At 35.8% G+C, this 26749-nt stretch overlaps 1 long non-coding RNA gene across 1 annotated transcript in view; it reads right to left on the bottom strand.

Annotated features, from left to right (window-relative positions):
- The window catches only part of LOC126639734 (uncharacterized), a 73116-nt gene that overhangs the window by 29592 nt on the left and 16775 nt on the right, over positions 1-26749 (bottom strand). Inside the window, exon 3 of the long non-coding RNA XR_007628876.1 lies at positions 25129-25191. This is a non-coding gene — a long non-coding RNA (uncharacterized LOC126639734). The remainder of the gene's footprint in view (positions 1-25128; positions 25192-26749) is intronic.

Genomic DNA, 26749 nt, shown 5'->3' with positions numbered 1-26749 from the left:
CTCTTTTTAAAAGATAATGAATATCAAAACAATGCAAGGTTTGTGTTTTTGGTTTTTGGTGTTTTTTTTATTCACAGCTATTTTTAAAAAGGCCTTGTACAATTATAAGTGAACCAATGATCTGAAACTAGTCACTAGCTCAAGTCGTGGCATTAAGTAATTGAGACAAATTTTGAGTAAAATAGTCCAAAGGGAAGAAATTTAAAAAAAAAAACAGGGGTGAGACTATAGCACATATTATATTTTCTGAGTTAAACAGTGTGGCATTTCAGAAGCAGATGAATGCTAATCAAGCATCTGGCCCATAGGATCTAGAGGAGAAGCAAATCCTCATCAACCTGCCATGACTCTGATATTATAATCTCTCTCAATTTGAAAGACAGGGAAAATATTCCTGACACAGGGATGTTTTTGTGTAATTGCCTCTACCAGGACTTTTACAATTTCTGAGACATCTGTTACTGTGTACAGCTGGGAATGAGAAGCTGTATTAGATGAGTGGTTACTCTGATCCAATGTTTATCCAAATATAAACCAATAAGGTTTATGTTTGTACTGCTGTTAAGCTTGTTACCTTCCAACAAATAGTGGACATGTGGAGCATGATACATACATATTATGTAAGAAATATGCAGTGCTGAGCTTCTGCAGAACTGACTAGATTTTCATGGAAAGAAGGACAAAATTAAAGTCACTTCTGGAAACACGGTGAAGTTGTTTTCACAGAGAGAGAAGTGAAATTACCATTAATTTTCAAATTCAGCTCTCAAAATGACACTACACAGTAATAGAAAACATATTTTCCTCAAGATAACCCTTAATTCCTTGCTGAATGCATCTAGCTCAATTCTGACCTCAGGTTCAATGCATTAAAATACTTGGATTCAAGGCAGTTATTTCTGATTTCGGCTGTAATATAGAAATTTTCACACAGAGCTCAGGAAAACTACCAGTTTTCACACAAGTTTTCCAGTTGCAGATGTGCCTGCTGGAGCTACAGCCCCCAACTGTTCTAAACTCCCTGATAGAGACAGAGCTTCTCACCAGCTGGCCATCTATGCGTTATTGAACTGAAGGACATTAATCTGATCCCAATAAGGTGTTTGCATGTCTGACTCTTCACTGCTGATCTGGCTCATTTTGATGTATCTTAGGGAGTGTTTCCCATGAGTAGACCTAGTGGATGATCTGAGTGGAGAGCACCCACCAGTTAAGAAAGAAAAACAAGTTCCTTAGCAAGCACAGGGTTACATAGCTAGAACATAGAATTACAGTTTTAGCACAGCTGCTTCTTTAATGTTTTAGATGGTGATGATTTGTCTGTGGCAGTCTCAAAGCACTTGAAGTGTTCACTCTACATCTGATGGGATAGCATGGCATCTTTCTAACTGCATAACAAAGTGCAGTGGGAGAGTTATGAATAAAACACATGTAGTGCCTCATTTCTTCAAGTTGAACAGAAGTGAGGATTAAATTAACTCTGCCTCAGATAATCAATACATTGCAAACAACTGAGTTGGAAATCTATTTGTTAGGGATACATATAAAACAAAGAGAAAATCAGAAATTCTGCGTGGGTTTCACACAATTCAATATCATATAGGGAAGCTAAAGAAAAGTAGCAAAGCTTTGAGAGAAAACCAGTACTAATACCCACTCAAAAAAACACCTTTTTTTTAATCTCACTCTGGAACTTTCCAAAGAGTGTGTCTGCTGCTGCCTCAGGTAACTGAAACAGAAAATTTGGTCAGACAAAGAGCACTCGTGTTAGTTTTTTGCTGTGGAGAGTTTGCACAGTATTTGTGTCACACCCCATATATATATATATAGGTATATATATTGCACAGCAAAAAGCATAGTCTTAGAAAATCAGAGTCCCTTTAGAGACAGGCAGTTTAGTTCTAATTGCTCACGGTTAGCTCAGAAGCAGTAGGTCACTCATTTCTTCAGAACTTCTCTTGTTTTCTTAACTACGGCCTCCTGTTAACATTTTCAGAAACACATAATGTCTCTGGGTGTTGTATTTGACAGCTGTCAAAATCTTTGACAAAATATCTACTTTAGGTCTTGTTTACTGTGGAGTCAGAGTTGCAAAGATCTCAGCAAGGACATAGCATTGAATACTATGCAGCTTCCTGGGTCAGTCCTTCAGCACCTGGTCCATCCTGTGTTGGGGAGGCTCCCTTACTAGAGGTAATGAGTTAGGAAATATAAAATTTACATATGTCAGAATGAAGTGCAGTTATTTGACTGTTTTGAGTCTAGACTGACTAGAAGGTTTCATTTTTAAAGGTGATTTGGGTTTGGAGATCCTTCAGAACAAATTTCTGACTTTGCTTGCTGTTTTTCTCCTGCATTCCAATATAACCTGCTTTTCTGCCAAGGGTTCTAGTGCCCGTATTCGCACGATTTTGAAAAAATAGATTTGTGTGAAATTCTCACTCTTTGCTTAATTCCCCACCAAAAAAAGGGTTATACACCACATGAATGTGAAGAGTGGTAGAAAAGATGATCCCTGAAAATTCAGATCCCAGAAACTAAATATTTCACCTGTTGCACATGACACTACCTGGGCAAACACAGACACATGTATTTCTGGATTCTGCTTTCTACTGACACTCTCAAGAATGCTTTCATTTCAATTATTGGAATAGATTACGCTTTAAAGACGAAAGGGTATCAAATTTGTAACTCTCTAAATCCCATGATCTGGGGCACAAATCTGGTAACACAACACAAATTTTTAGAGCAGCTCTTCTCTTCATACTACCCTGGCACAGGTAAAATATATGACTTACTGGTAGCACTGTTATGCACTCTGTGAATCTGAGTGCAAGAAATCACAGACAGGGAGCGTTTCTGGAATCTTGGCTCCCACTCATGGAGTAATACCTGCTATCCCATATGGCTAAGGTCACCTGGTTCAGCTTAAACAGGGCACTCAGGACCATGCCCAGTCAAGATTTGGAACAACTTCAACAGCTTTGCATTCCTGTGGTGACACATTTGCCTGCTAAAGTAGTTTTCTCTTCATCTACAAACTGAGTAAACTTCTGTCAAAACATCAAAATATTCAAAACTTTGTGTTTTTAATCCCTATGTGACTGACAGCTTAAATTTTACATTTACCCTAAGACTCAAAACAAATGTCATAAAAATAAGAGTTGGATGTAGTTACTTTTTAATATATCTAAGATTTTTCACAGTAACAATTCTAATTCTGATTTCAGTTTCTCAGATAAAACAGCATCCTTCTTTGGTCTGTAACAAATGGCAGCTGCTGTGAGACTATAATGAGCAGTTTGGCACTGAGATGGAGTTGTCTGTGTTTGTTATGTGTAAGAAGTGGGTTTCCATCTCATTAAAACCAATAGGAGTCTTTAGAGAGACATCCAGCAGTGGGTTCAGGTCAGAGGCTTCAGAAAAGCGGCATTTGATTAAGCTAGAAATGGCAAGCTATCAAAAGTTGGAAGAAACTGGATAAAGGAGGTGAGAGAGACTACCGGTCTGTTTTCTGTATAGGACTGGTTTGCATTTATGAGCTTGGATTCAAACAGAATTCTGTTTGTATTGGTTTTAGAGTTAATGGTGGAAGATGTGGCATATGGTGGGGTGTAGGAACCAGTTAACAAAGATGTGACAGATTGCAAAGGTGAGGGTCTGTGCTAGGTTTTAAGAATATGTTATGTTTTTGGTTTGACTTTAATAATTATGACATTCTGAAACTACGATATATGTAAAAGGTACCATACTGAAAATAGCACTAATGGGCAATGATGTAATGCGATAAAAAAGCTGGGAAAAGGAGGATCTGTCTTTCTGTACTTGTACTCATCATCTCTCAACTTTGGCTTCTGACAGTTCTCCTTATAGAATGTAGCATATGTTGAAAAACGATGCAGGATACTCTACAAATGACAGAAAAGATGATGGGCTACAACAGGTTTTAGGGTTGCTAAAAAGGCTAAGGACTTGCTTTACACCTAGTGTCAAATTAAAGATATGCTACTCTCCACATATAAATTAAATTTTAAAAATATATTTTTTAGCAGACCAAATAGATAGACACTTTCTTATGAGAGTTGTATGTTGGTCTGGGGGGGAAGTTGATCTTGGTTTTTGTTTGTTTTTTGATTTAACATCACCATCAATGTGAATACAGTTTTTGTAGTACAGGTGAACATCTTGTTACCTAACAAAGGTGGTAAGAAGATAGCAGCAAATATTTGAAGAGTTATTTTAATGCCTAGCAATCTACAGCAAGAGCAGGCAGACACAGTAAAATTTCTCTCTGCAGTACTATACATTTTTGACCAGACATTAGGTGCTTAACCTTTAAAACATTTAACTGAGACAAGGGGCACCAGTAGCTGGCACTGATGTCCTTACAGCCTGCTGAGAAATCTTTTTCCTGCTTTACTGTATGCATTACACTTAGACTTTCTATTCTAGAGAATAGATAAAGCAGAATGATTTTATCTAAGTACCTGCCTTTAGTCTTGTATCACTGCACACATAAGATATCGGAAATAAATCACTTAATAAGATTATTAACTGGAGGGAACTACAATCCGTGTAGAAATGAGAAAGGGTAGGGAAGTCAAATCTCTCAACAGCAGAGGAAAGGAGCAATGCAGGAAACCTTCAGTACTATTGTATCTGTGCTCTCAAGGATTGACCAGTCATAGCTAGAATCTGCAATCCATTGTCTCCGGTACAATATGAAACATGATGGACCAGGAATCCTGGGAAGGCAGGATTGCTGCTAGTCAGCCAGGATACAGATTCTCAGTTCTGAGTCCTCCAATGGACAAGCAGACAGGGGAACAGCCGGTCACCAGGCTCTTCATGTAGTGCTGCTGGTTAGAAAGCAGCTCCCATGGAACCTGTCACACCTAGAGACAATCTTCACCAATGAACAAGCATCTATTTGTTCTCTACTTTGTAATTTTGCTGACCTGTATTTAGACTGGGCTTTGATACACTCTCCTAACTGATATTCATCTTGTAATATTGGACTTCTAGAAGCATGACTTCTATGAAAACGTGAATTACAGAAGCCATTTGTTTTCTTCTGAGAACAGCAAACTCCTGTACTGGATAGAGAGGCCTGAGTTGAATATATCTGTCAATTAAACACAAAAAAGGGAATTTTTTGCACTTAAAATGTGCAGATTATATTTTCCTGGCAAGCTGTGTCACAGAAGAGAGAGTTGTATTACGACTCCCCAAATCCTTCTAGATGCTTCTGATCTACACAGACCTGGCAGGTGCATCTTCTTTTGAAAATTAAACTCTAAAACATGGTTTAGAATAATGAATATAAGCTGCAGGACTATGCTCCCCCAATAAATTTAGAAATTAATAAAGATTTTATTATATATTATTTATATAAATACATGGAAATATAAGAATGGCTAAGGAAAAGATAGCTTGAAAAAAATTTAGTAAATCCTATGTTTTGTGAGATGAAGCACACTTAGGTCCTCCCCATATAATGGTAAAACTTACCCATAAAGACTGCTAGTGACCAGAATCACAGACTTTTCTGGATGTTTTTTTATCACTGCTTAATCTTCTTTATAGTTACACTATTTTCCCCTCTATGTAAACTAAATCTCTGTTACTTAAACTAATTGCATTTCATCCTGCCCTCTGAGGACCTGCCCAACAGGTGTTTATCAGCATGGATAATTAAATCCACCTCAGCCTATTCTTTCTAATTACATAAAGCAGTTCTTGTTTTTACTTAAATAAGACCTATGACAATTTTATTGTTGGCCACACCATTACTGACAGAGGACAATAAGTACAGTTTACATTAGATATTCCCTTGGTGTTTTCTACATTCTAGAATGACACTTTTTCTGCATTACTGTTTTATTACTTCACAGAATCACAGAATCAGTTAGGTTGGAAAAGACCTCTGAGATTATAGCGTCCAACCTATGACCCAACACCACCTTGTCAACCAGACCATAGCACTAAGTGCCACATCTAGTCTTTTCTTAAACACCTTCAGGGACAGTGACTCCACCACCTCCCTGGGCAGCCCATTTCAGTGCCCAGTTTTCTGTGAAAAACTTCTTCCTAATGTCCAACCTAAACCTCCCTTGGCACAGCTTAAGACTCTGCCCCCTCGTCCTAGTGCTGATTGCCTGGGAGAAGAGACTGACACTCATCTGGCTACAACCTCCTTTCAAGCAGTTACAGAAAGCCTCCTCCTCTCCAGGCTAAACAACACCAGCTCCCTCAGCTGCTCCTCGTAGGACTTGAGCTCCAGACCCTTCATCAGCCTCATTGCCCTTCTCCAGTCATGCTCCAGCCCCTCAATATCCTTCCTGAACTGAGGGTCCCAGAACTGGATGCAGTAGTCAAGGTGCGACCTAGCCAGTGCCAAGTACAGGGGAAGAATCACTTCCCTGCTCTTGATGGCCACACTGTTACAAATACAGGCCAGGATGCCACTGGCCTTCTTGGCAACCTGGGTACTCTTGGTTCATGTTCAGCTGCTGTCAATTAGTATCTCCAGGTACCTTTCTGGCCTCTGTCCAGCCACTCTATGCCCAGCCTGTAGTGCTGCATGGGGTTGTTATAGCCAAAGTGCAGGACTCGACACTTGGTCAAGTAGAACCTCATACCATTGGATTTGGCCCATCTATATCATACATATTCAGGTCATATACTACTATTATAGCTCCATATAGAAAAAATATTTCTGCTTATTCCTTAATTATACATTTTTCATGACAGCATTCAGTTTCCCCTAGGCATGGCATTTTCACCTTACCTTTTATCCACTGAATACTACTGACTGTAGGGTAATTCTTCAGTTTCCTAAACTCAGCTTGAATTATGAATTCACTGTCACCTCATAGTTCAGATGTCACTCAGGAATTCAACTAACTGTTCAAAACACCAGTTAGACTCTTTCACAGGATCCCATTTGAAATGCTCTAAAAAGTATCAGATCACAACTGCCTTTTCAGTCAGCATCATCTTTATGATGATTTCACATAGATATAGTTTTTGCCTATGTCTCCAAAAACACTAAGATGAATTTATATAGTCTGAAGTTTCCCCTTCCATGCACTGGGGCAGCTATCCCACTGAAGGAAGAAGTTAGTCATGTTGATGTGATCTACCCTGACAACTCCACATTGACTCCTTCTTATCACTTCAGAATCTCTACGGTTTATATCAACTCATTTTTAACCTGACCTGTCAAATCTAATGTCCTCACCCAAGATAAGCTCTTCGTTTCCCTTCTGCAGCTCCTGAGAACTCACCATGCTTTCTTAAATTGCTAGCTCCTGCAGAATTGCTTTGGCCAATCCTAGACTAAGCAAGGGCATATCATCATGAGCACACATCCTCCCAAAGTGCCCGTTCGTAGTCACTGTGGTGACACAGAAACCAAAAAGGGATATCCAACATTTTCATTATGTTCCCTTTGGCAGCACAAAGGGTAGCAGGATGTTTAATCCCCAAGTGAATCAAGCCACATAGATTGATTTCAGCTGAAACTGAGCAGGTAACCATGGCAACAGGAAAAGAGAACAAACTGTTGCATTGACAAACACATGGCCAGGCTCCCTGGTATTATTTCTCCTGACACTACATTTAGTGCAGAAGTGTCTCTCCTATGAAATCATAAGTTGAGATCTACATGGAGGCAGACCTGCCACAGTTTATTAGTACAACATTGTAAATGTCACTCTGAAACCTGTTATCAGACATTTTCACTCAGGTCCTGTTTTATCTGTCCTGTTTTCACCTTTTCAGATGAAACTTTCCAGGGAAGGTTTCTATCTCCCTAATCTTCATGGCTCACTCTCATGGAGTTTCCCTCTATCCTTAGGTGAAAAGAAGTGCTTCTGCTTTTGAAAGGAGCTATGACTTCTAAACACTTGAGGGAAAAAAAAGAGCTTCCAGAAACAAATTCCCTATCTGCAGGCTTACATTTTCCTTTTATTCTTAATGTTGCTGCAGATTGCTAGAAGCAGACAAGAAAGAAGGGAATAGAAATACCTCAGCCAAGAGATTCTCTAGTAATTGTCCCTGGAGAAAATTCTGGCTGTGCTTTACAATCAGTGAGTCTAAAGAAATAAATGGATAGAATATCAATCATTTGTAGCAGGGATAATTTGTGTTTCCCACATCTTCAGAGAGTAGAAAAACCATGGTCCTTCAAACTTTCTTTAAAAACAGAAGAGTAAATAACTAGTCTGTCCAAGGCAGGTAATCATCCCCACTGGATCATGCATCCCAGTAATACTTGCTCTGATTTTTCATTAAGAATAGGTCCCTGAAACTTAACAAGGAAAATGTCTCAATATCAACTATACAAAAGACATTAATGTACAGTTACTTCTTTATTTTTAGAGTTCTGTTTTGCAATTGGTGTTTCTGACAACATTTGTAGCCATTGTAAAGCCACTGAAAAGCTCCATTAATTCTGACAATGGGAAGGGGAAAGCTACTCCTTATCATGATCAGTGCTTATGGATATCTTTTATCTTGAAATATGCTCTAAAATTGCTGCTCTTCTAATATTAAACATTCAGTAGTCTTGGACATGTATCAAAACCTGCTATGATTTCAGGGGCCACTTGTGGGCAATAGTCACCATAAACAAGTCTGGATATATTCAATGGTGATTTTTCTGTGCACGTAAATCATGGTAGGATAAAGGACCAACATAATAAAATATCTGCCCTCTTTAATGCAAACTACCAGTTGCTCTCATTATGTATAACCGGAGAAAACCTGGATTCAGCAGCAGAAGGTCTTATACTTCAGGTGACTGCGACAAATCACTGGTAGTGCTTATCATTAACAAAGAGGATTGCCCTTATTGGAGCTTTTATCTGAGGAGCCTTTGCAACATGACTCCAAAACTGAATCACCGATCATATAGCCTCCTAAAGCTAGCCAAGCACACTTGTGGAGAATGTATTTCTTAGGACAAATTTTTCGTGACATTATAATAATTGGCTAGAAGGACCATGGTTAATTTTAAAGCTGACATTTTTATAGGCATCTCTTAGCTGGCTACAAGATATAAATGAAGAAAAGGAACTCTCCCTCCATCATTTGTCAGAGAATACATTTAGTATTCCATCTCAGCTATTTAATTTGCTCCTTCTTGCGAACAAGGAACAATTTGAAAAACAAAATCTCTTTTCCATATTCCTCTGGTTATTTCACCATCTGTGTGATAGCTGCAGTAGTGAGGAACTTAATGTAAAAATGTATCTTTCTTCAATATATCTTTTTCAAGAAAATGTTCTTAAAGCCTCAGTGTTTGACTTTTATTAGAATTGTAATGATCAAGCACAGAATTTAAAATCAGATGGATTATTAAAAGTTACAAATCAAGAGTACAAGCATTAAGGTCATCTGGTGTCATTGACTATAGCACCAAAATTACATTATGCTACTGCATATTCAGTGTAAACACTCCTGAAAGGTGAAATGAGGAGCTTTATACATCTTTTGAATAAAGATAGGTTATGTGTTGTAGTTCTTTAGCTCTAGACAACTTCTAAATCTTTAGCATGTATGATCTATACAGATAAATATTGATCTATACTCTGTGTGGAAGAGGTATAATTTGACAATTTACATTAATATATAATTTGTCACAATAGATCTTTCAAAGACATTCAAATGTGAAAACCCTTTTCCTGTAATCTCTGCTGAATTGCCTCAGAATAGCTTCCGTAAAGAATTACTTACATATTCTTTAGTTTAAATTTCTGAAGCAACTTTTCCATCTGCAATACTTGAACATTATTTTAAAATAAACCAGTTAATTCCAAATAAAGTCCAACAGACTAGTGATTCTTTGAAGAGCAGGCAGCTATTACCTTGACCTAGAAAAATTTTACAACCCTAATGTTTCATAGCTGGGCGATGTGAGCACATTTTTCTTATTTGCTGAGAAATCCAGACAGAAAAAGTACTAAGTAAAACAAGAATGTTAGAAATTGTCTTCTCTGGGTCTGTCGTATTGGGATCATCAGAAATACCAGCCTTCAAATATTTCCAGCAGAAAGTTTTCAACTCTCTTCTGTGAAGATACTATTCTTCTAGCAAAGAATTCCACAGTGGCAGATGGGACCACAGGAACTCCTGGAGCTTTACAGCAAGCAGGAACAGTCATAAAGATCAAACTTTAACAGTCTAAATCCCATTCAAAGTGTCAGTAGATTATCTGCTTTTACTTCTGTTCCTACCACCTTGAGGAAAGTAACAAAAGTCCATGGAATTCAGTGAAATGCATCAATGATACCTCTGCATACAGGATTCTGCATGTAATTATGAGTGCAGGTAGAACTATACTTTATTAACTGTTTCAATGTGCAAAACATCCTTGTAACTGTTTTCTGAGGAGAATTAGGTTAATTTTCTGAGGTTGTGCAACAAATAATTGAAAGGTTGAGAAAGATGGATGAAAAATTTAATAAATGTTAAAACCATATTTTCTGGCTAGTAATATCACTAATAGTCAACAAATCTTCTATTAATCATTACCTCAACCTATTGTTTTGAGTGCTCAATGAAAAGGAGTCTCTTTTGTATATTTTAAACTAAAAATATTCTAAAAATTTGATTTATTTATTTTAGTCCACTTCATATTCCATACTACTTTTCAGTTTCTGTATTCTCTCATTTCCAAATCTGAAAAAGCAAAAAGAACATTTTGTGCCTATAAAAAGGGACAATCTCACTTCCTAACTGATTGTGTCAGCTAATCAAACAAGAATTGCTCATCACTATCTCTTCTGGACTGACCACAAAAGAAGTACAGAATCTGTGCACTAGTAGCCTGAGTGAGAATGTGTTCAACAAAAGGATCTGTTTCTCATCAAGAGTAATGAAACTTGCAATATCAATTCAACAGGCATTATTAGAAAGATTTATTTAAATTATTTGCTTGCAAACTCAGCAGAATCTCCAAAGGGGAAATGAATGCAGGACAAAGGAATTGTTGAAGAATTAAAATTAAAATTGACTATACAAGTCAAGGACTAAGTTCTAAATAAATGTACCGAAGTTTCATTGGTTTGCTTGTTTCTTTGAAAAAAATTGTTTCACCTAGAGTTGCTGAAATAGACCAGAGTCTTTGAATGAATCTCAGGTGCAAAATTTTACAGTCACACAGAACTTTGAGCTGCTAGACTGAAGAGAAAACCTCTTAAAAATTGAATTTTATGCTTCAGTTTTTTTCTTTGGCCTAATGCTTTTCCTCATGAACAACTAAGGCTGGGCCATTTTGAAGTTGTACACAATCTATAGGTTCCTTATCACAGTGTAACCAACTGCATATTGTTTTAAGCTAATATATCACACTATACTATACCTGATCTTTGTGCATGAGTCAGTGCAGAAAGATCTAAAAATGAATGTGCTGATTATTAAATGACCCCCAAACTATTTTAAACATGATATTTGTAGTAAATTTCTGACTTTATGATTTGTTTTAATTCTGTCCTCTACCAATGGAAGTGCAGCTTCTGCCACCTCAATCTGCCACAATTTCTAGACCTTGCTGTTAAAAGATATTTAATTATATGCAATAAAATTCAATTAAAAATATTATAACTCTAAAAGGTTACGTACTCCAGCTTCAGGCCTGTATTTCCTACATTTATCTGTGCAGTAATAACTTGCCCACTTTGTACAAAACACCATTGTATTGAGGCCATATTTGCTTTGTACAGGTACCCTGGCCCATTTAGTGTAGTTTGAATATTTTTCATTGTTTTCCTTTGTCCATCATTTATCCCTACTGCTTGTTTGCTGCTACTTAAATACTGCTGTGAATGTTTAATTACAAATGTACTCATCAGCTTTTCTTTGCAGCTCATCCATGCAGCATTTTCTCTTCAAAAACAAACTTAACCTTTCTGGGATGTGATTTCTGTATGATGTGTTCACGTTTTCCAAAGAGGGCACTAATAGCAAAATGACACCAGTATCACAAGTGTACATTAAATTAAAATTGCCAGTTTGAGATGCTGCATCACTGGCTTTTCAGGTACCATTTTATTTTATATGCTCCGATTGCAGATCTCACTGACTGTATCTATAGGCTTACACATATTCTGCAAATTAGAAATGTACTAGTAACCTGTCAAGACTACATTCAATAGTGTCGTTTTCATTGTTTGTTTGATATCACCAACAGATTTGTGTGGCAGAAACAAGCATGGAAACCAGTTTGAAGCATAGTATTTAACTGTCAAAATTAAGATTATCCAAAACCCTCTATCTCCTTGATAACCACCCTTGTTTTCTGTATCTGTTGAGGCAGAGGTTCACTAGACAACAATGTTTTTGGCTATTAAGCAATGGTCAGTTGTCTAAGCACTCACTTCATGTATCCTTGGTAATTGGCATGCTAGCTTTTTCAAAGACTTGAAAGTTTGACTTTACATGTGCTACTACTAAAAACATACGGAAATAGCAAATAAACGTGAATTGAACTTCAGTAGACAGAAATTCACAAAATAAATTTGTGAGGCAAAAGACAACAAATTACTGTCTTTCACAGAATTTATCAAAAATTTTGTGATCAGGCCTCAGCTAACAAAAGAACTGCTAGCAAACAGGAGACTGCCATTTCTGTGAAACTCCACTTTCAGAAGATATAGTAAAAACTTTTACCTATAGGTTGCCTTCTGTTTAATGACAACAAAGCAATACTGATGCTCAAAAGCAGAGATTAGTTTCTATGAAAGATTGTATCATAGGGATTTCCTGGTTTCTTCCAGACTCTCCCTCTGCAATTTGAGATCTTTGTGCTCTATCTGGTCGAGAGAGAAGAAACTGGAAAGTAGAAAGGAAGAACAATAGCAGGAGACATGTAAATCTCCCACTTCAATACCTACATTCACCTTTACAGTGTATCTCTCAGTTAGGAGAAATCACATCAGGGACTGTATATCACAGGTACAAACAGTGCTTTGGTTCTAGTTTCCTGAAAACATCAGCTTAGAGCCAGCACGGAAAAAAAAATTATAAGGAGACTAAATTATATGTGGAGTTGGAATTTTTTTCTTTGTCAATCTTGTCAGAAAAAAAAAAAGAAAAGGATATTCATCAATCTGAAGCTCTTTGTGGGTTTTCATTCATGTTGATAATTTTAATGTTTGACGTAAAGGTAAACACATTCTCCTGAAATAGAAGAAAGACAAACCAAACTGCTTACACCAGCATAGATATAAGCCACATTCTGAATTCCAGTACACTTTGAAAATGTTGAGCAACTCATGAACAACTCTGTTTCTGACAGTATAATACTCATTTATGTATATTCTGAATTGAATGCCATCCAGCAATATGCTTTTTTTTTGTCCTCAGAAATATACTCTTTTGTTCATTGCAAGTAAACTATAACATGGCTTTGTACGATAATTTTATGTCTATTCAGTCCTGCATTTAGATTTTATACCTGAGGGTTTAGGCAGTTTTATTATTTTTCTCAATAGCTTTTCTTTTTCTGTTTTTAATGAATCACAAGTTCTCCTCCTTCAATTAGAGATATGAATATCTTTATCACAGAGTAGTTATATTCATAACATACTGTAAAATATTTTCCCTTGTACAGTAGTTGTCTGTTGCATGATGTAACTCGACATTTACTCAGTCAAGATAATTAATTTATATTTAAAGAGTGCTAAACATCTAATACACAAGATAAAATTAAGTAAAAAATAGATAAATGCAGTGAGCATTTGTATTTTAACAGAGATTTGTAGACTTATATTTGGCAAGAGCATTAAAAAGGAAGCACTGCATTTCTGTTGAGCATTGATATCATGGAAATGTATATTATGAAGTAAGAGTATATAGAGCAGGTGGGGTTTTCACTAGATACCGTCTCTTCCCATTTCCACAACCTCTCACAGTGCGAGGCTTTTTTCATCCATGAACTTGACAACTACTTCATTTATACTTTCATCTTTTCAAAATTTAAGTATTTGCTTTTCAAGTTATGTTCCAGGTTTTTTGGATCACCCATGTCTGCAAGTGACTGCTTATCTGAAACAAGTTCCTATGAAAAAACAGGTCAACATCAGTGACTTAACCCTCATATTCTTACATTCTACTGTTTTCTCTAAACTTCTAAAATTACTCTATACATTTAAGTAAGAAATATTTCAGTGTTACTGTACACTATGCTTACATAATATTGCTTGCTATGTCTCTCGTGCTTCCTCTTAGCTATTAGGAAAATGTGTCATTTTATCTCTCAGAGAGGTCCAGTGAGAGATGGTACTTGCAGTTAAAATTAAATATTTGATGCGCCAAAGCACTGTGAACATATTTGAAAAGAGATTAGGCACTGATTTTCCTGTATACTCTTTTGTTGTATGGTTGACTTAGGTTATTATTTACTTTATTCTTCATTTCTTCTTACAAGTCATTGTTATCCTACTGGACAGCAATAACATAGCTTTGTGTGAAGCTTATCAGTTAGCTAAAAGAAACAGTTGAAAATCTATTAGCACAAAAATTATTGATTTTGGAATTTGATCAGTTCCATCCAAATGCCACAGCCTGCTGGCTGTGCACACCTGCTCTCCTAAGTGCTGTGAATTTGCTACATTTGTTCTCTAAGGAAATAAAGCCTATACACCAATACAGATCCTTCAACAGATCACAGTTCACTTGATTTCCATTTGTAATACAACTATCCATGGCATTACCTTGTTAATATTAATGCCTCTGCATGCTGAGAGCTGATATAAGTAAATTGCTAATGGAACAGTTAGTCATCAGAAGCCAACTTTTCAATTTAAAGTGTTCACACAAGCAAAATGAGACAATAATTGTTGTGAAATACATGAAATAGGATTAAATCTGTAGCTGAATATTGTCAAAAGTTCCGGTCATCTCAGTTTCAAAAAGTACCAGTGGAAAGAGAAAAGTACAAAATAGCTCAATAAGGATAATCAGAGGTGTAAAATGACTTCTCTGCATGACAAGATTGAACAGGTTCTTCATCTAAGAAATTAAATAGTTGAGGGAGCATAAGATAACAGCATGGAAAATTGCAATTCAGCTGAAGAAGGGAAATAAGAAATTACTATTGACCTCAAAGAACTGAGGGAATCAGACAGTAATATAAGGTGAGAGATTTAAAACAATCAGGAAGGACTATTTTTTATGATGTGCATAATCACACAGTAGAGATGATTTTCCCAGGTTGGTTTGAGCGTGAAAAGTATAAATGGATTTGGAAAGCTCAGGGAGGTCCAAGACAAGAAAGAAGTGTTTACTAATGTCCAGTCGTTTGTGATAACAGGGAGCCTAACATTTCTCTAGAGGCCTTCGTTAGCTTTACATTCTCTTAAAATAAGATCTCAAGAGTCTACAAACAGAGAGATTTTGGAACCTGACATTTTTTCACATTCAGTAAGTACAGTAAGGGAAAATAATTGTCATAGTTGCTGTCCTAGAGATGAGTCAGTTGAACAGAATCAGCAGAGTTGTGAAGATCTCCCATGACTGGAGGAGAGAATTCTTTCTGCATGTGTAGGGGAGACAAATGAATGTGGATGTGATGGAGACACTGATATATATGCAAAAATAAAGAGGCCTTTAGCACCTACTTTCATTGGACACAAGACCTAGAGCAGAAGCTTTTTTCTGGAAGTCCTTTTCTGTCTTTTTACCCTGCACACATTGAGTGTCAAGTCTCAGGTTTCAAGCATTGGCCTGATTTTGCAAAAGGCAGAAGTTCAAGTTCTGGGACAGAAACCCTAAATTCCAGGGACAGTTGTGAACACAAGTATCTCTACAGCACCTTTTGAATTTCAAGAAGAGGCTTTGCTGTTTGAGCAGACATAAACCCCAAATCTTCAAACCTGTCATTGCACCATCCAGTTATAGCAGCAACACTGAGTATGATGTTCTACATTACCTTTTTTTTTTTTTTTTAAAATACAGATTGTAGTGAATATTCTTTAAAATTATCTGGATCAGTGCCTCAACTACTACAGCAGCCACCGGTAAAAATTAGTGCAAATCATCAACCTCTTTTACCCTTCTGCTGTTTCTGAGAATTCTTTTATACTTTTGGTAATATTGTTTCAACAGAACCTTTAATGAACTGTAGTTTGGCTTACTAGCTGTTCTGAAGTTTAGCTACCTTTTTATTGAAAAATTCCTGCTGCCACTGGAAATCCAGTAAGCACCCTGGGAGTTTACACCCATGGAAATGGAAAACTTACTGAATCAATTGCAGTAACATTATTCAAGGCCTACTTTGAAAGTAGAAATAATGGTTTTCAGGTGATACCAAATAATTTCTGATTATAATATTTCAAAGGAGGATATTTTTAAGATTTTTCTTATGCATATAGGTAAGCATGACCACCAAATCTAAAAGACTAAACAGACAGGGATATTAACAACAGTAACTTCAATAAATATGCACTTGGATGATAGAATTAATTTAATTTATTTTTATTTACAATTGTATAAACATCAACAACAGTTCTTTTAATTTCCACATTCAGACATTATGTATATACACATCTTGCCCTTATTATCAGGGGGCAAAAAGGCTTTTTTATGGGTTCTTTGACTTGCGTTTAAGTGCTAAACTTTTTAAATATTATGTGCTTCCATATTATCTGTCTTCTGTTTTCTCTCATCATTCTATTCTTAACTTACCCAAGTTTCACTGCTGCTAACAAGCTACATAAGCTAATTAAAAATTAATAAACCAATAAAAGCTCCCACAAGGACAAAAGAAACAGCTAAGTAGCCATCCTCAAGCCATGAAATAATTTTAACAATACACTGAGCTATAACCAACCATATGAGCAAATAAAAAATTATTCAGGCACAAGGGAAAAATGAGTGTTCTATTTACAAAACCAGTGTAATAAGCCAGGATTAAGATATAAAGCCTGGAAAAGAGAGGGAGGAAGAACAACAGTGACTGCTAACTGGGAATTAACTCCAGAACATGACAGTACAGCTGGAAAAAACTCTATCCTTCAGTAACTTTGCAGTACAAAAGTGACCACCTGTGTAAAGCCATCTCATCCTGAAAAAGTAGGGTTTTGACTCTGCTTTTAGTGATGTCTTACCCTTGAACTGAGGACTTTGTAGAATACACTAGTAACTTCATCTTGGTGGCATGCTGTGATCGACATGGATCATGGATCCATTTCAGTGGATAACGTTTTAGGTGCCCAGATACTTATTTTTACAGCAAAAAAAAAAGAATCATATCTTCAAAAGACAATGTCATACTGGCACTGAGAACAGTGAGAACAAAAGAAATCATGTGCTCAAAGGTATGTGGATGTGTCAATTGTCCCATTAAGAAAAATCAGCTGACCTTCAAATATGGACAAAGCTTTACAGGAGTCAAATGTCTCAGGTCCACAGAACTGACACTTTGCAGTGAGATACAGAAGCAACATTGCTGCTGAGATTCTCTGGCTAAACCTGTCTGCACTTCAGTTGGGTGAATGCATTGTTACATGTCACTGACTCAAAGGAGTTGAAATTCAACACAAATGCTCGTAGGGGCTTTTTAGTATGATCAGCTAGATGTAAAAGGTCTAAATCATTATATTTTGCTCTACAGGAAATGCAGGTTATGATACTTTCTCATTTCATGCCCTGGTATTTTCCATGAAGGAAACAGTATAATCCAAATAATGTATTGTTTTTCCTTTCTAGGCTTCTTTTTGTCAGTCTTGCAAATATGGACCTCTTCAATGAGAATGTATCTGATACAATCTGTACAATAACAAAATCCAGTATATCTAGATGATCTAAGTAAGTGGGGAATGTAAAACTTTTATAACTTTTAGATATGGGTAATTACTATTCATCTGCAACATTAGAGGCTTCATTCTTCCCTCCCTGATTGTGTAGAAACTCATTATGGAAATAGAGCTATACATTTCAGTGGATTTTTCATTTCATAAAACAATAAACTGCACAAATACAGAAATACAGTCTAGTCTTTGGAGAAATCCTAATTCAACCAGAAATAAAAATGCACTCAAAACTTCCCCTAAACAAATCTTAGGTCAAGGTACTCATGCAAGTTTTCAATATTAGTGACAGGAAAATAGTATCAACTGAAGATTTTGAAATAAAGTATTCTGTTCATTTCTTCACAATAAAAACTTTCCCTTTTTTCTTATTAACTTGACAGCAAGGTTTGAAATTTTAAAACTCTTCAGAAAATGACAATTCTATTCCATAAATAGAATTTCCAAATTTAGCTTTATTTCAGGCTGGAACAAAGCATTTAAAAAACCCTTCAGCTACCTGACTATACCTGGAGGTTATTAAGGTTAGTGAGCTTCAGAACCCTGTGTCTACATACTGTCACAGTCATTTTTATCAGTTAAATTCATGATTCCAGACAATACAGGAATTGTTCATGAAAATTTTACATATTTTACAAAACCATAAAGGCCGCTCTTAGCTATATGACACTAATTGTCCTTATTTTTGAATTCTCTTCTGACTGAATACCAATCTTTTGCAGATCTTTCACAGAATCAGTGTATGAACAAATAGTCTGATACCACCTTATTTGCCTATTTGCTCTCTCAATATTTGCATGATACTGTTTGGTTTTTTTCCAGAGCTCCCATGTCTTTGTGATATACAGATATGTTTCAAAATCAATACTTACATTAGAGAAAATTTTTCAAATTCTTACAGTACTGTTAAGTGCAATTTCTTTGACACTGTACATTCAGAAACATTTAATAATTGCTGGATTATATAACATGTTGGTAGTGATATGCTGGCATATAATTAATGCTGCAAAATATCCATATATCATCTTTATAGATAAGTATATAATCCTTCTGCTTTCCAGGGAGGACAGAGTTTTCAACAGAGAAAATAAATACACATTCTTTAGAAGTCTATGTTTTCTAGTACATCAGTGAAAGGGTTAAGATTTCATGTGTTCTTGGTATATATAAGAAAAAAAATAATTTACTTCAGGATGTACATTTCTCAAGTTATACCTCTTAAGAAATTTCTGTTGCTTTTTTGTACACACAACTAATATTTCTTTCAATATGTATAATTTTTTAGGCTTCTAATTGACTCAGGAGGCTTTTATTCAAAGAAGGGACATAAGAGTTGTTAAAAACAACTATACACTAGTGAACAGTTCTTATCTATGATAGCCTATGAAATTAATCTGAATAACCTGTAATATAATTGTTCTATTAAACAATTTCTTTAAAATCTCAATGAACATGTGGATGGATTAGGTTTTTGGACATCTGAGCCCTGCTGAGAAATGATACCCCTAGAGAGTGGTCTACATCCACTGTTTTCTGATGCTGAGAGAGAAATCCCCATATACTTGGAGAAAATTTGGACAAGAATATTTCTGAACAAGCTTTAACAAAGAAATAAACCATGTTTGGAAGGTTTGGCAGCCTCTCTGGAGCTTCCCTTCTTCTTCTTCATTCAAGGAGCTCTGCAATGTGCCCGGGTTAGACAGAGCCCAGACCAGAAAATAGCCCCAGATCTGCTCCCAAATGTGTGTTCTTTCTCGAGCCATATTCAAACAAGCCTTGACTAGCTTGTCAAAACCACTCCAGCATACTGATTAGACAGATGACTTGAACCCCAAATCTGCAAAACTTTCTATAGGGCGATGAAGTAATTTTTCCTCCTAAGCCCTCTGAGACTCACTCTTCATAACTTAAGAAAAATAAATTAATTTTAAAATGAGATGACTAATAACCACAGCAAGTCAAAAGGTGACCTGAGGAAATGTCCCATTTGTATTGGCTATATAAGCTAGCTGACAGTACAGACAGCTACTTCAGAGATAAGAGGCTGTTTTCCATTCCAGAATGAGAAATAATAAACCCTACTCTTTGATCGGACTTCCTCTGAGTCAGATTCTTTCACCTGAGTTCTAATCTTCCCTGTCCTGGAATAATAAATATTAGTCACCACTCACTGCTTAGGAAAAAATACCATTTTTATTTTGAAAAGAATTTTTTTAAATCTTTCTAACTTTCTGTTCTGCACAGATGAAAATTGCCTTATGAATGCAAATTTCATTCATTTATTCAATCATTTATCCAGCTCTAGCTTCTGATACTTGTGATAAGACTGGTCTCAGAGACGGCAGAGAGGCTGACTGATTCCATTTGAGATTTAATGGTTACTAAGAGATTTATGCAAAATTCTGCAGGCGTAAGCCCTTCAATAGAAAGGAAACACATCACTGTCAGTTCCAATCATGTTTTAACACTAGGCAATGTTTTTTATTGTAATATGTTACACAAGATCAGATTTTCATAACGTCTCTTTTACAAACACCCAAAAATATGTTTGTTTTTACATCTGCAATGGGATTTAGTCACAGAGAAGTCTTTATTTCCATTTCTTTTAATAAACTGCCATATAGGAATGATTTTTTTTTCCATCCAAAAAGCCACTGTCTTGTTTCACAGAAATATCTATTGATCAGTTTTGGTTTTAGTTTCAGCATTTTAATATAAAACAGTGCAAGAATATCAGTTATACACCATTTGGATATTTTCTTAAATGTCTCTATCCTGTTAAACCTTCATACTAGAGACTACTTTAACTCTGGTTTTGAAAGATTTCACTTGCATAGCCTCTAAATAAGACAAAGGCATTTCGGTATATGGATGATTAAAGAACAGGAAGTCAGGATCTTGCGCTGCTGTAATGACACAGAAGTGTAACTGACATGATTCTTTTTTGAGAGGTAGTGAAATGTTACTTGAGACTTGAAAAAAATACCTCATCCACATTTAAGCAGAAGGACAGCACCATTGCAGGACTTCTTTTTCCACCATCTGAAACATATATTTCACTTTTCAGGAAGAAAAGTGGGAAATATGCACATTAAAAAGACATCAGAATATTTTCAAATAATAAGGAAATCCAAATTCTACAAAATTTTAACAAGGAGTTATTTTGAAGATCTCACTTCAGGACTTGTTAAGAATAGGTTGGAAAAACATCTTTGCTGGACACACAAGTATACCTGCCTTTGGCTTTGCACAAACTGAATGAGAAATGAACTCTCAACATCACTTCTGTTTATATCTCTTATTGTTTCTGTGAAAATGTCAAACTTCTCATTTATTTATGAGCTCAGTCAAGTAACCAAGCACATTTGGTTGTTGCAATATTTTTCAAATACAATATAATGCTTCAAAGTTTGAAAATAAATGAAATATGACACATATCTGCCCACTATTTTTTTTTTTTTTACAAAATGACTAGAAGTTAATCTTTTCTTGTTTCCAAGCACAGACATAGATAAATTAATTAAAATAAATTTATATGGTAATATTTATAGGACATATCAGTGAAACACCCAACAAAAAAAAATAAGGGTGGAATAAAATTCCACATCTTCACAGAAAGTAACTTTTAGGTAAGTAAAATGTGTAGGAACATGGGTCACTTTCCACAGTGTATAGGATAAAACAACTGTCCCTTTTGGAAATTTAAATAAGTCATGAGACACTTTTTCTCTTTTCTGATTTATTTCAGTAACATTTTTAAAAAACACTCAAACGAACTCTGCTTAATTTATCTTGCCTATATTAGCACTGAAAGTGCTCAAATAAGAATAAAAGAATGTGATGTGATGACATCCAAAATTCTATGTGTTTAGAGGAAACATGAGTGTTAAAAGAAATGCTTTCTCCTTTCTTATTAGTATTGATTTCACCTGTTAGTGGGCTCCACCTGATGTGAACTGTCAGGCTCTTCCCGATTCAGCTATTGAATCTATTTTAAAACTTTTGTTTTTTACATCCACAAGGGAAAAATATTCAGGGAAAATTGTGTGTCTACTCAAATAAAGGGTAATTTGTGTTGCTGTGCATGCAAAAAAACCCACATGTTTTCCAGCAAAGAATACTGACATTCTGACCTCAGTATATGACCTATGGGTAGGCATGTCTCCATGGTACTTATGCCTTGATTTGTCTTGTAGCTCAAGTATTTCACTGGAAGTATTGTCAGTGCTCCATTTTTTCTCAACAGCACATCTTTATCTGTTTAAATGTGTTTTATTTTACTATAAGGTTGTTTCTTATGCTTTAAAAACTTGAACCAGGTAGTGTTAGTCTATCGGAATAACTGTTTTTCAAAAACAGTAGAGAGAACAAGCTTTCCTTATGTTATTACTTAATAAATATTTAATCATAATCATGCACAAAAGCAATATGCATATCAAGGAGACCTAATTTGGGTAGTGGTGATTTTCTGGCTCTTAGCTCTATTAGCTTTAACTTCTGAGGACTATTTACCAACCTTCTTTAAAGGACTTGATGTTTCTTATGTCTGTTTCACGGAGGTTATGCTTGTCTTTGTATATTGAAAAAGCCATTTCTAATGTTAATATTTTAGTAATTTCTTCAAGCATCTCTGCATTCATTAGCATCTCCAGGAATCCCCTCCAAAGTAGATTTCCAGAACTTTACTCTAAAACACTAACTGGTATTGTAAATGTAAATCTGTAACAGAGAAAATTTTAAAAACCTCAAACTCTTCCTTTTCAAAAGTTTCTATTAACATCATCTAGAACTATGTAAAACCCATCCATAAGCAAAAAGACGTCAGTTAGAATGTTCTGCTACAGCTAAAAAAGCCCATCAAATCCTTAGAGAAAACATCTTAGATTCAGGTTTCACAGCTATCTTAAGTACAAGAAGAATTAATTCCATTATGGAAGACTGAACTTCTGTCTTGGTTTTGGTCAGAACTGAAATATTTTCTTTTTACCATAATCTTTTCCTTCATTTAATTCTCTGTTGATTTCAATGAAGTTCTCACCAGGTTTGCATCTCCAACTGAGGGGTTTTTTCCCCTAGCCAATTTGTTTTTTAGACTGTTTTTCAAGGTTTCAAATCCAATGAAAACCCAAGAGAGGAACAACAGAAAACTGGCAATGTGCTAGGAACTGAACTACATATAATCTGTCACTGTGAAATTCCTTTAAATTCTCTTTCTTCACTGATGGGCAACAGTGAATCTAAAAGCTAGTTAACAATTCCTAAGAAATGCTTTACATTCAGTATTTTTTTGAATGGTTGATTAAAAGAGGTATTCTTCTCTAGAAAGGCAGCAGAGAGAAAATATCAGTTTATGGGTAAGGAACTGTTCTGCAGTATCAGGTATGTATGCATGTCTAACTTCTACCACAGATTCCCTAGGAGATCCTAAGCAAGACAACTGCTTAATCTTTCTCCTATCTGTAAATGTATGACAAGGCCTGTCCTGTTTCCCATGGTTTAGCACAAATCGATTTATTAGAACAGTATTGGTGAACACCAGGAAAGGCCTGAAAACACACAGTAAGGCAGCTATGCTAATTTACCTAGCTACTCTCTAAATAAGCACTATTTCTAATTGTGAAAATAAGTAGAAAATCTTTGTTCACATAATTTACATCTACTTTCAAAATAAGGTGTTGGGTTTTTTTACTTTTAGATGTTTGTTTTATTGCAAAATTACATAATCAGAAGCATTTATACCACCTCAGAAATCTTGAAAGTAGTGACATTCAACTCAATCAGATAATATGAAAATCCCATCTTATTTCCTGCTCCTATACCAACTGAATATTTAACTCCAGTAGCTCTTATGCCACATGTTAAAGTTAAACAGCTTCTTTAATTGGAGGAAGACTTGTAGAGGGGAGAACAGGGTAGAGTCCAACAAAAGATCCCAAAGAAGGCTGTTTAAGTAGGACAGAGAAACTGTCCCAGCAGATTTCTTTTTTGATTAGGTAAATTCTGTACAGCTGGAAGTCAGAAGTAGCTGAAGTGTTTTATGTAAAATCATACAGAAAAACAAATGTGAAATACAGTTAGTAAAATGTCTCCATACAACCAGACACTTTCCTAAAATGCAGCCTCTCATACAGTCTAGAGTGTCTGCATGTGCTTTTCATGACTACTATTAATATTTTCAAGTCAAAAGGAAAAGATTTTGTAGATTTAAAAAAAAAAAAAAGAAAACCCTTTTGATTTTTCTAATATACACCACTCCATCTTTCTACATAAAATATCTTCAGCAGAGGGTTTTCAAATGTGTAACTTTTTCAGACATGAACTGAAATACTTACTATGGCAACTTAGATCATTGCAATATTGCTCTTGAAAAAGAGCCTGCAAGGGTAATGAGTTTCCAAAGAAAAAATAATTTAAATGTAATGAAGACTCTTAAAAAAAATCTTTTTTCTCATTCCTTTCAACTCACACTCTCTAAAGGGTAAAGTTTTTGTTATTATGAACAAGTTTTAATTTGTATGTGTGTTCTGCTAGTCGTTGCCCAGGGTGACCATTAGCGTTTTTGTTCTTTTAACTACAGTCTCAAAGGTTTGCCCAGTTTCTTTCTGGCACAAGACTTCACTGTACAGCATCTTAGCTAAGGGGCTTTGAAAGGCTGCTAAAAATTGGGGGGAAAAAAGAAAGACATTGAACTTCAGAGTTACTGCTATCTCAGCAGTATTTTACAGTCTGCCTGTGTACAAATCCCAATATTCCCAAGTATCCAGGCAGGAAAGCTGCTCAAGGGATATTCTCTGAAACATTCTGAGTTCAGTGAGAGCTGTGCTGTCTATGTCTAACAGCCTACTAGTATTTCAGGAATTTTTTTCATTGCCTTTATTCTAGCTGAGACCCACTGACTGATTCATTACATTTACCCCTTGCATATGTTCAGTGTGAAACTGCATAAAAGTATTTCATAACTTTATGAAATATTAATGGGAGCAAGAATGGGCAGACAAGAGTCATCAATTTATAGTCAAAACCTGCTGGAGTTTGCAGAAATGTGACTGCTACTTTTGAATCTCGAGCACCAGAATGAATGCTAGATTACCTGAAGTGTTTCAATTATCTGAAAGTACAGAAAATACATATATGAGCTCTAATCTCACTTTGTTGAAAAATACTATACTTATATCAAAGTTTCCTTATAAAAAGTACAAGGAAATATAAATAAATAAATAATGTGCCTCTATGCCCTTTTTCAGTTTAAAATTTTTTGTTCCTTTAGAGTTCTGAAACATCACATATCTTAAAAGAACCATGAAGTACTCACTGGAAATTCATGAACTGCATTTGTAAGTAAATCAGGTCTGGCAGAGCTGGCATTTGCTTGAAGCTAGGAGAATAAGGAGAAAGTAATCACCAAAAAGCAATTTTACCAAGAATCATGTAGAAAAGGTATATCCTCTTAAAAAAGCATGCTGTCTTATGTGCTTATATATGTGTGTGTAACACACAGGAGCTTTTTCTACAATCACAATTTACTTGTTATTGTTACTTGTTAAATGTTACTTGTTAAATGTTATTCTTATATGAAGTTAGTGTATCAAAAGGCGTGTTAAGGCATGCTTTGTGTAGAGTGCCTTTACATATGTATGCTAAAGCATGCAAAGTAACTAACTAATACATCAAAATATACATTTATGCCTTCATTTATTTATTTGTGTTGTAACCTCAAATGACTGATTACAAAGCCTTCATGTCTTGATATTTTTCTTTATTATCTGCCTTTCCTTATATGATTGTGATCTCTGCTTAGTTAGGGTCAGCATGTTTGTACATGATATTCTCTTATATTCCCTGCAAGTATTCCTTCTCTTAGGACAGTCTGACCTTCCATGACTGAGAACCAGTAGAGAAATTAATTAACTCCTATGCTGCAAGACCGTTTATTAAGATTCTGATAAGAAATTGGAAAGCATACTGGGAAGCTAAGCAGAATTTAAGTCTTTCTCCAAACTCAGATGAAACCTACAGGGACTGTGACTGGCTGCAGCAGGAATCAGCTTCAGTGACAGGAAGTTTCGCTAAAGCACTGCAGTCAGGGTGGGACTACGTATCTCCACTTCCTCAGAGTGTCTCACCTACTACCCAGGTACCTAATGGCTCACTGCGGGTGCCCAAGTCTCAGAGTGAGATGAACTCAGGCTGTCAGATGGAGTTTAGGTATTTTTATCTTATTTATTCCTTCATGGATTTACTTTATGCAAATAGTCTCACTGAACAAGGCCAAGTTGTATGAGAAGGCAGAAAGTCATCTGACAAACAAGACAATGTCATTAATGGTGTCTAAGCAAAGCTGTTTTCTTTCTTCATCTGTCTATTTTCAGCGCAGGTTGAAGAAGGAAAGTTTTCAAGAGGACAAGAATGACACAAATCTTCTCTGAAGAACTCTATTATATTTGACAAATCCAACAAACACAAAGTTCACTTTTTTCTATTCACTCTTAGGTAGTTACACAACCAGGGCTCACTTTTGCAAGCACAAGAGGTGCTAGCTCATATAACCTGCTCTAAAAGACTGGTAAAGGATGGTATGTGCAATAAGCTTTTCTGGGAAGTATGTATCTGCTTTCTGTTGCCAACTTGTTGAGGTCTGAATAGCACAGTTCCGGTAGTCAGATAGAAGGCAGAAGCCTAAACAATAAAACCATTAGACTGAAGTGTATGTGCTTCTGCAGTGCTCTCAGCCAAGAGGTACCAGGGAAATAACCAAAGGAAAAGTTTGTTAAAATGGCCAGAGGATTCAGAAAGCTCTGAATCTACTGCAGACAGGCAGACATTTTGGGGATAGCTGTGACATTGTTTCTGAAGATCCTTGCCCTGCCCCTAGAAGAAAGTTTTGCAAGGACAGTTCATGGAATTTCAATTGTCAGTGTGTTGTGGTTTAATCC

This window comes from Myiozetetes cayanensis, unplaced genomic scaffold (assembly GCF_022539395.1).
Source record: "Myiozetetes cayanensis isolate MyiCay16 unplaced genomic scaffold, myiCay2020 scf2-11, whole genome shotgun sequence".
In the NCBI taxonomy this organism is placed as follows: domain Eukaryota; kingdom Metazoa; phylum Chordata; class Aves; order Passeriformes; family Tyrannidae; genus Myiozetetes; species Myiozetetes cayanensis.
This window is presented reverse-complemented; position numbering and strand designations above follow the sequence as displayed.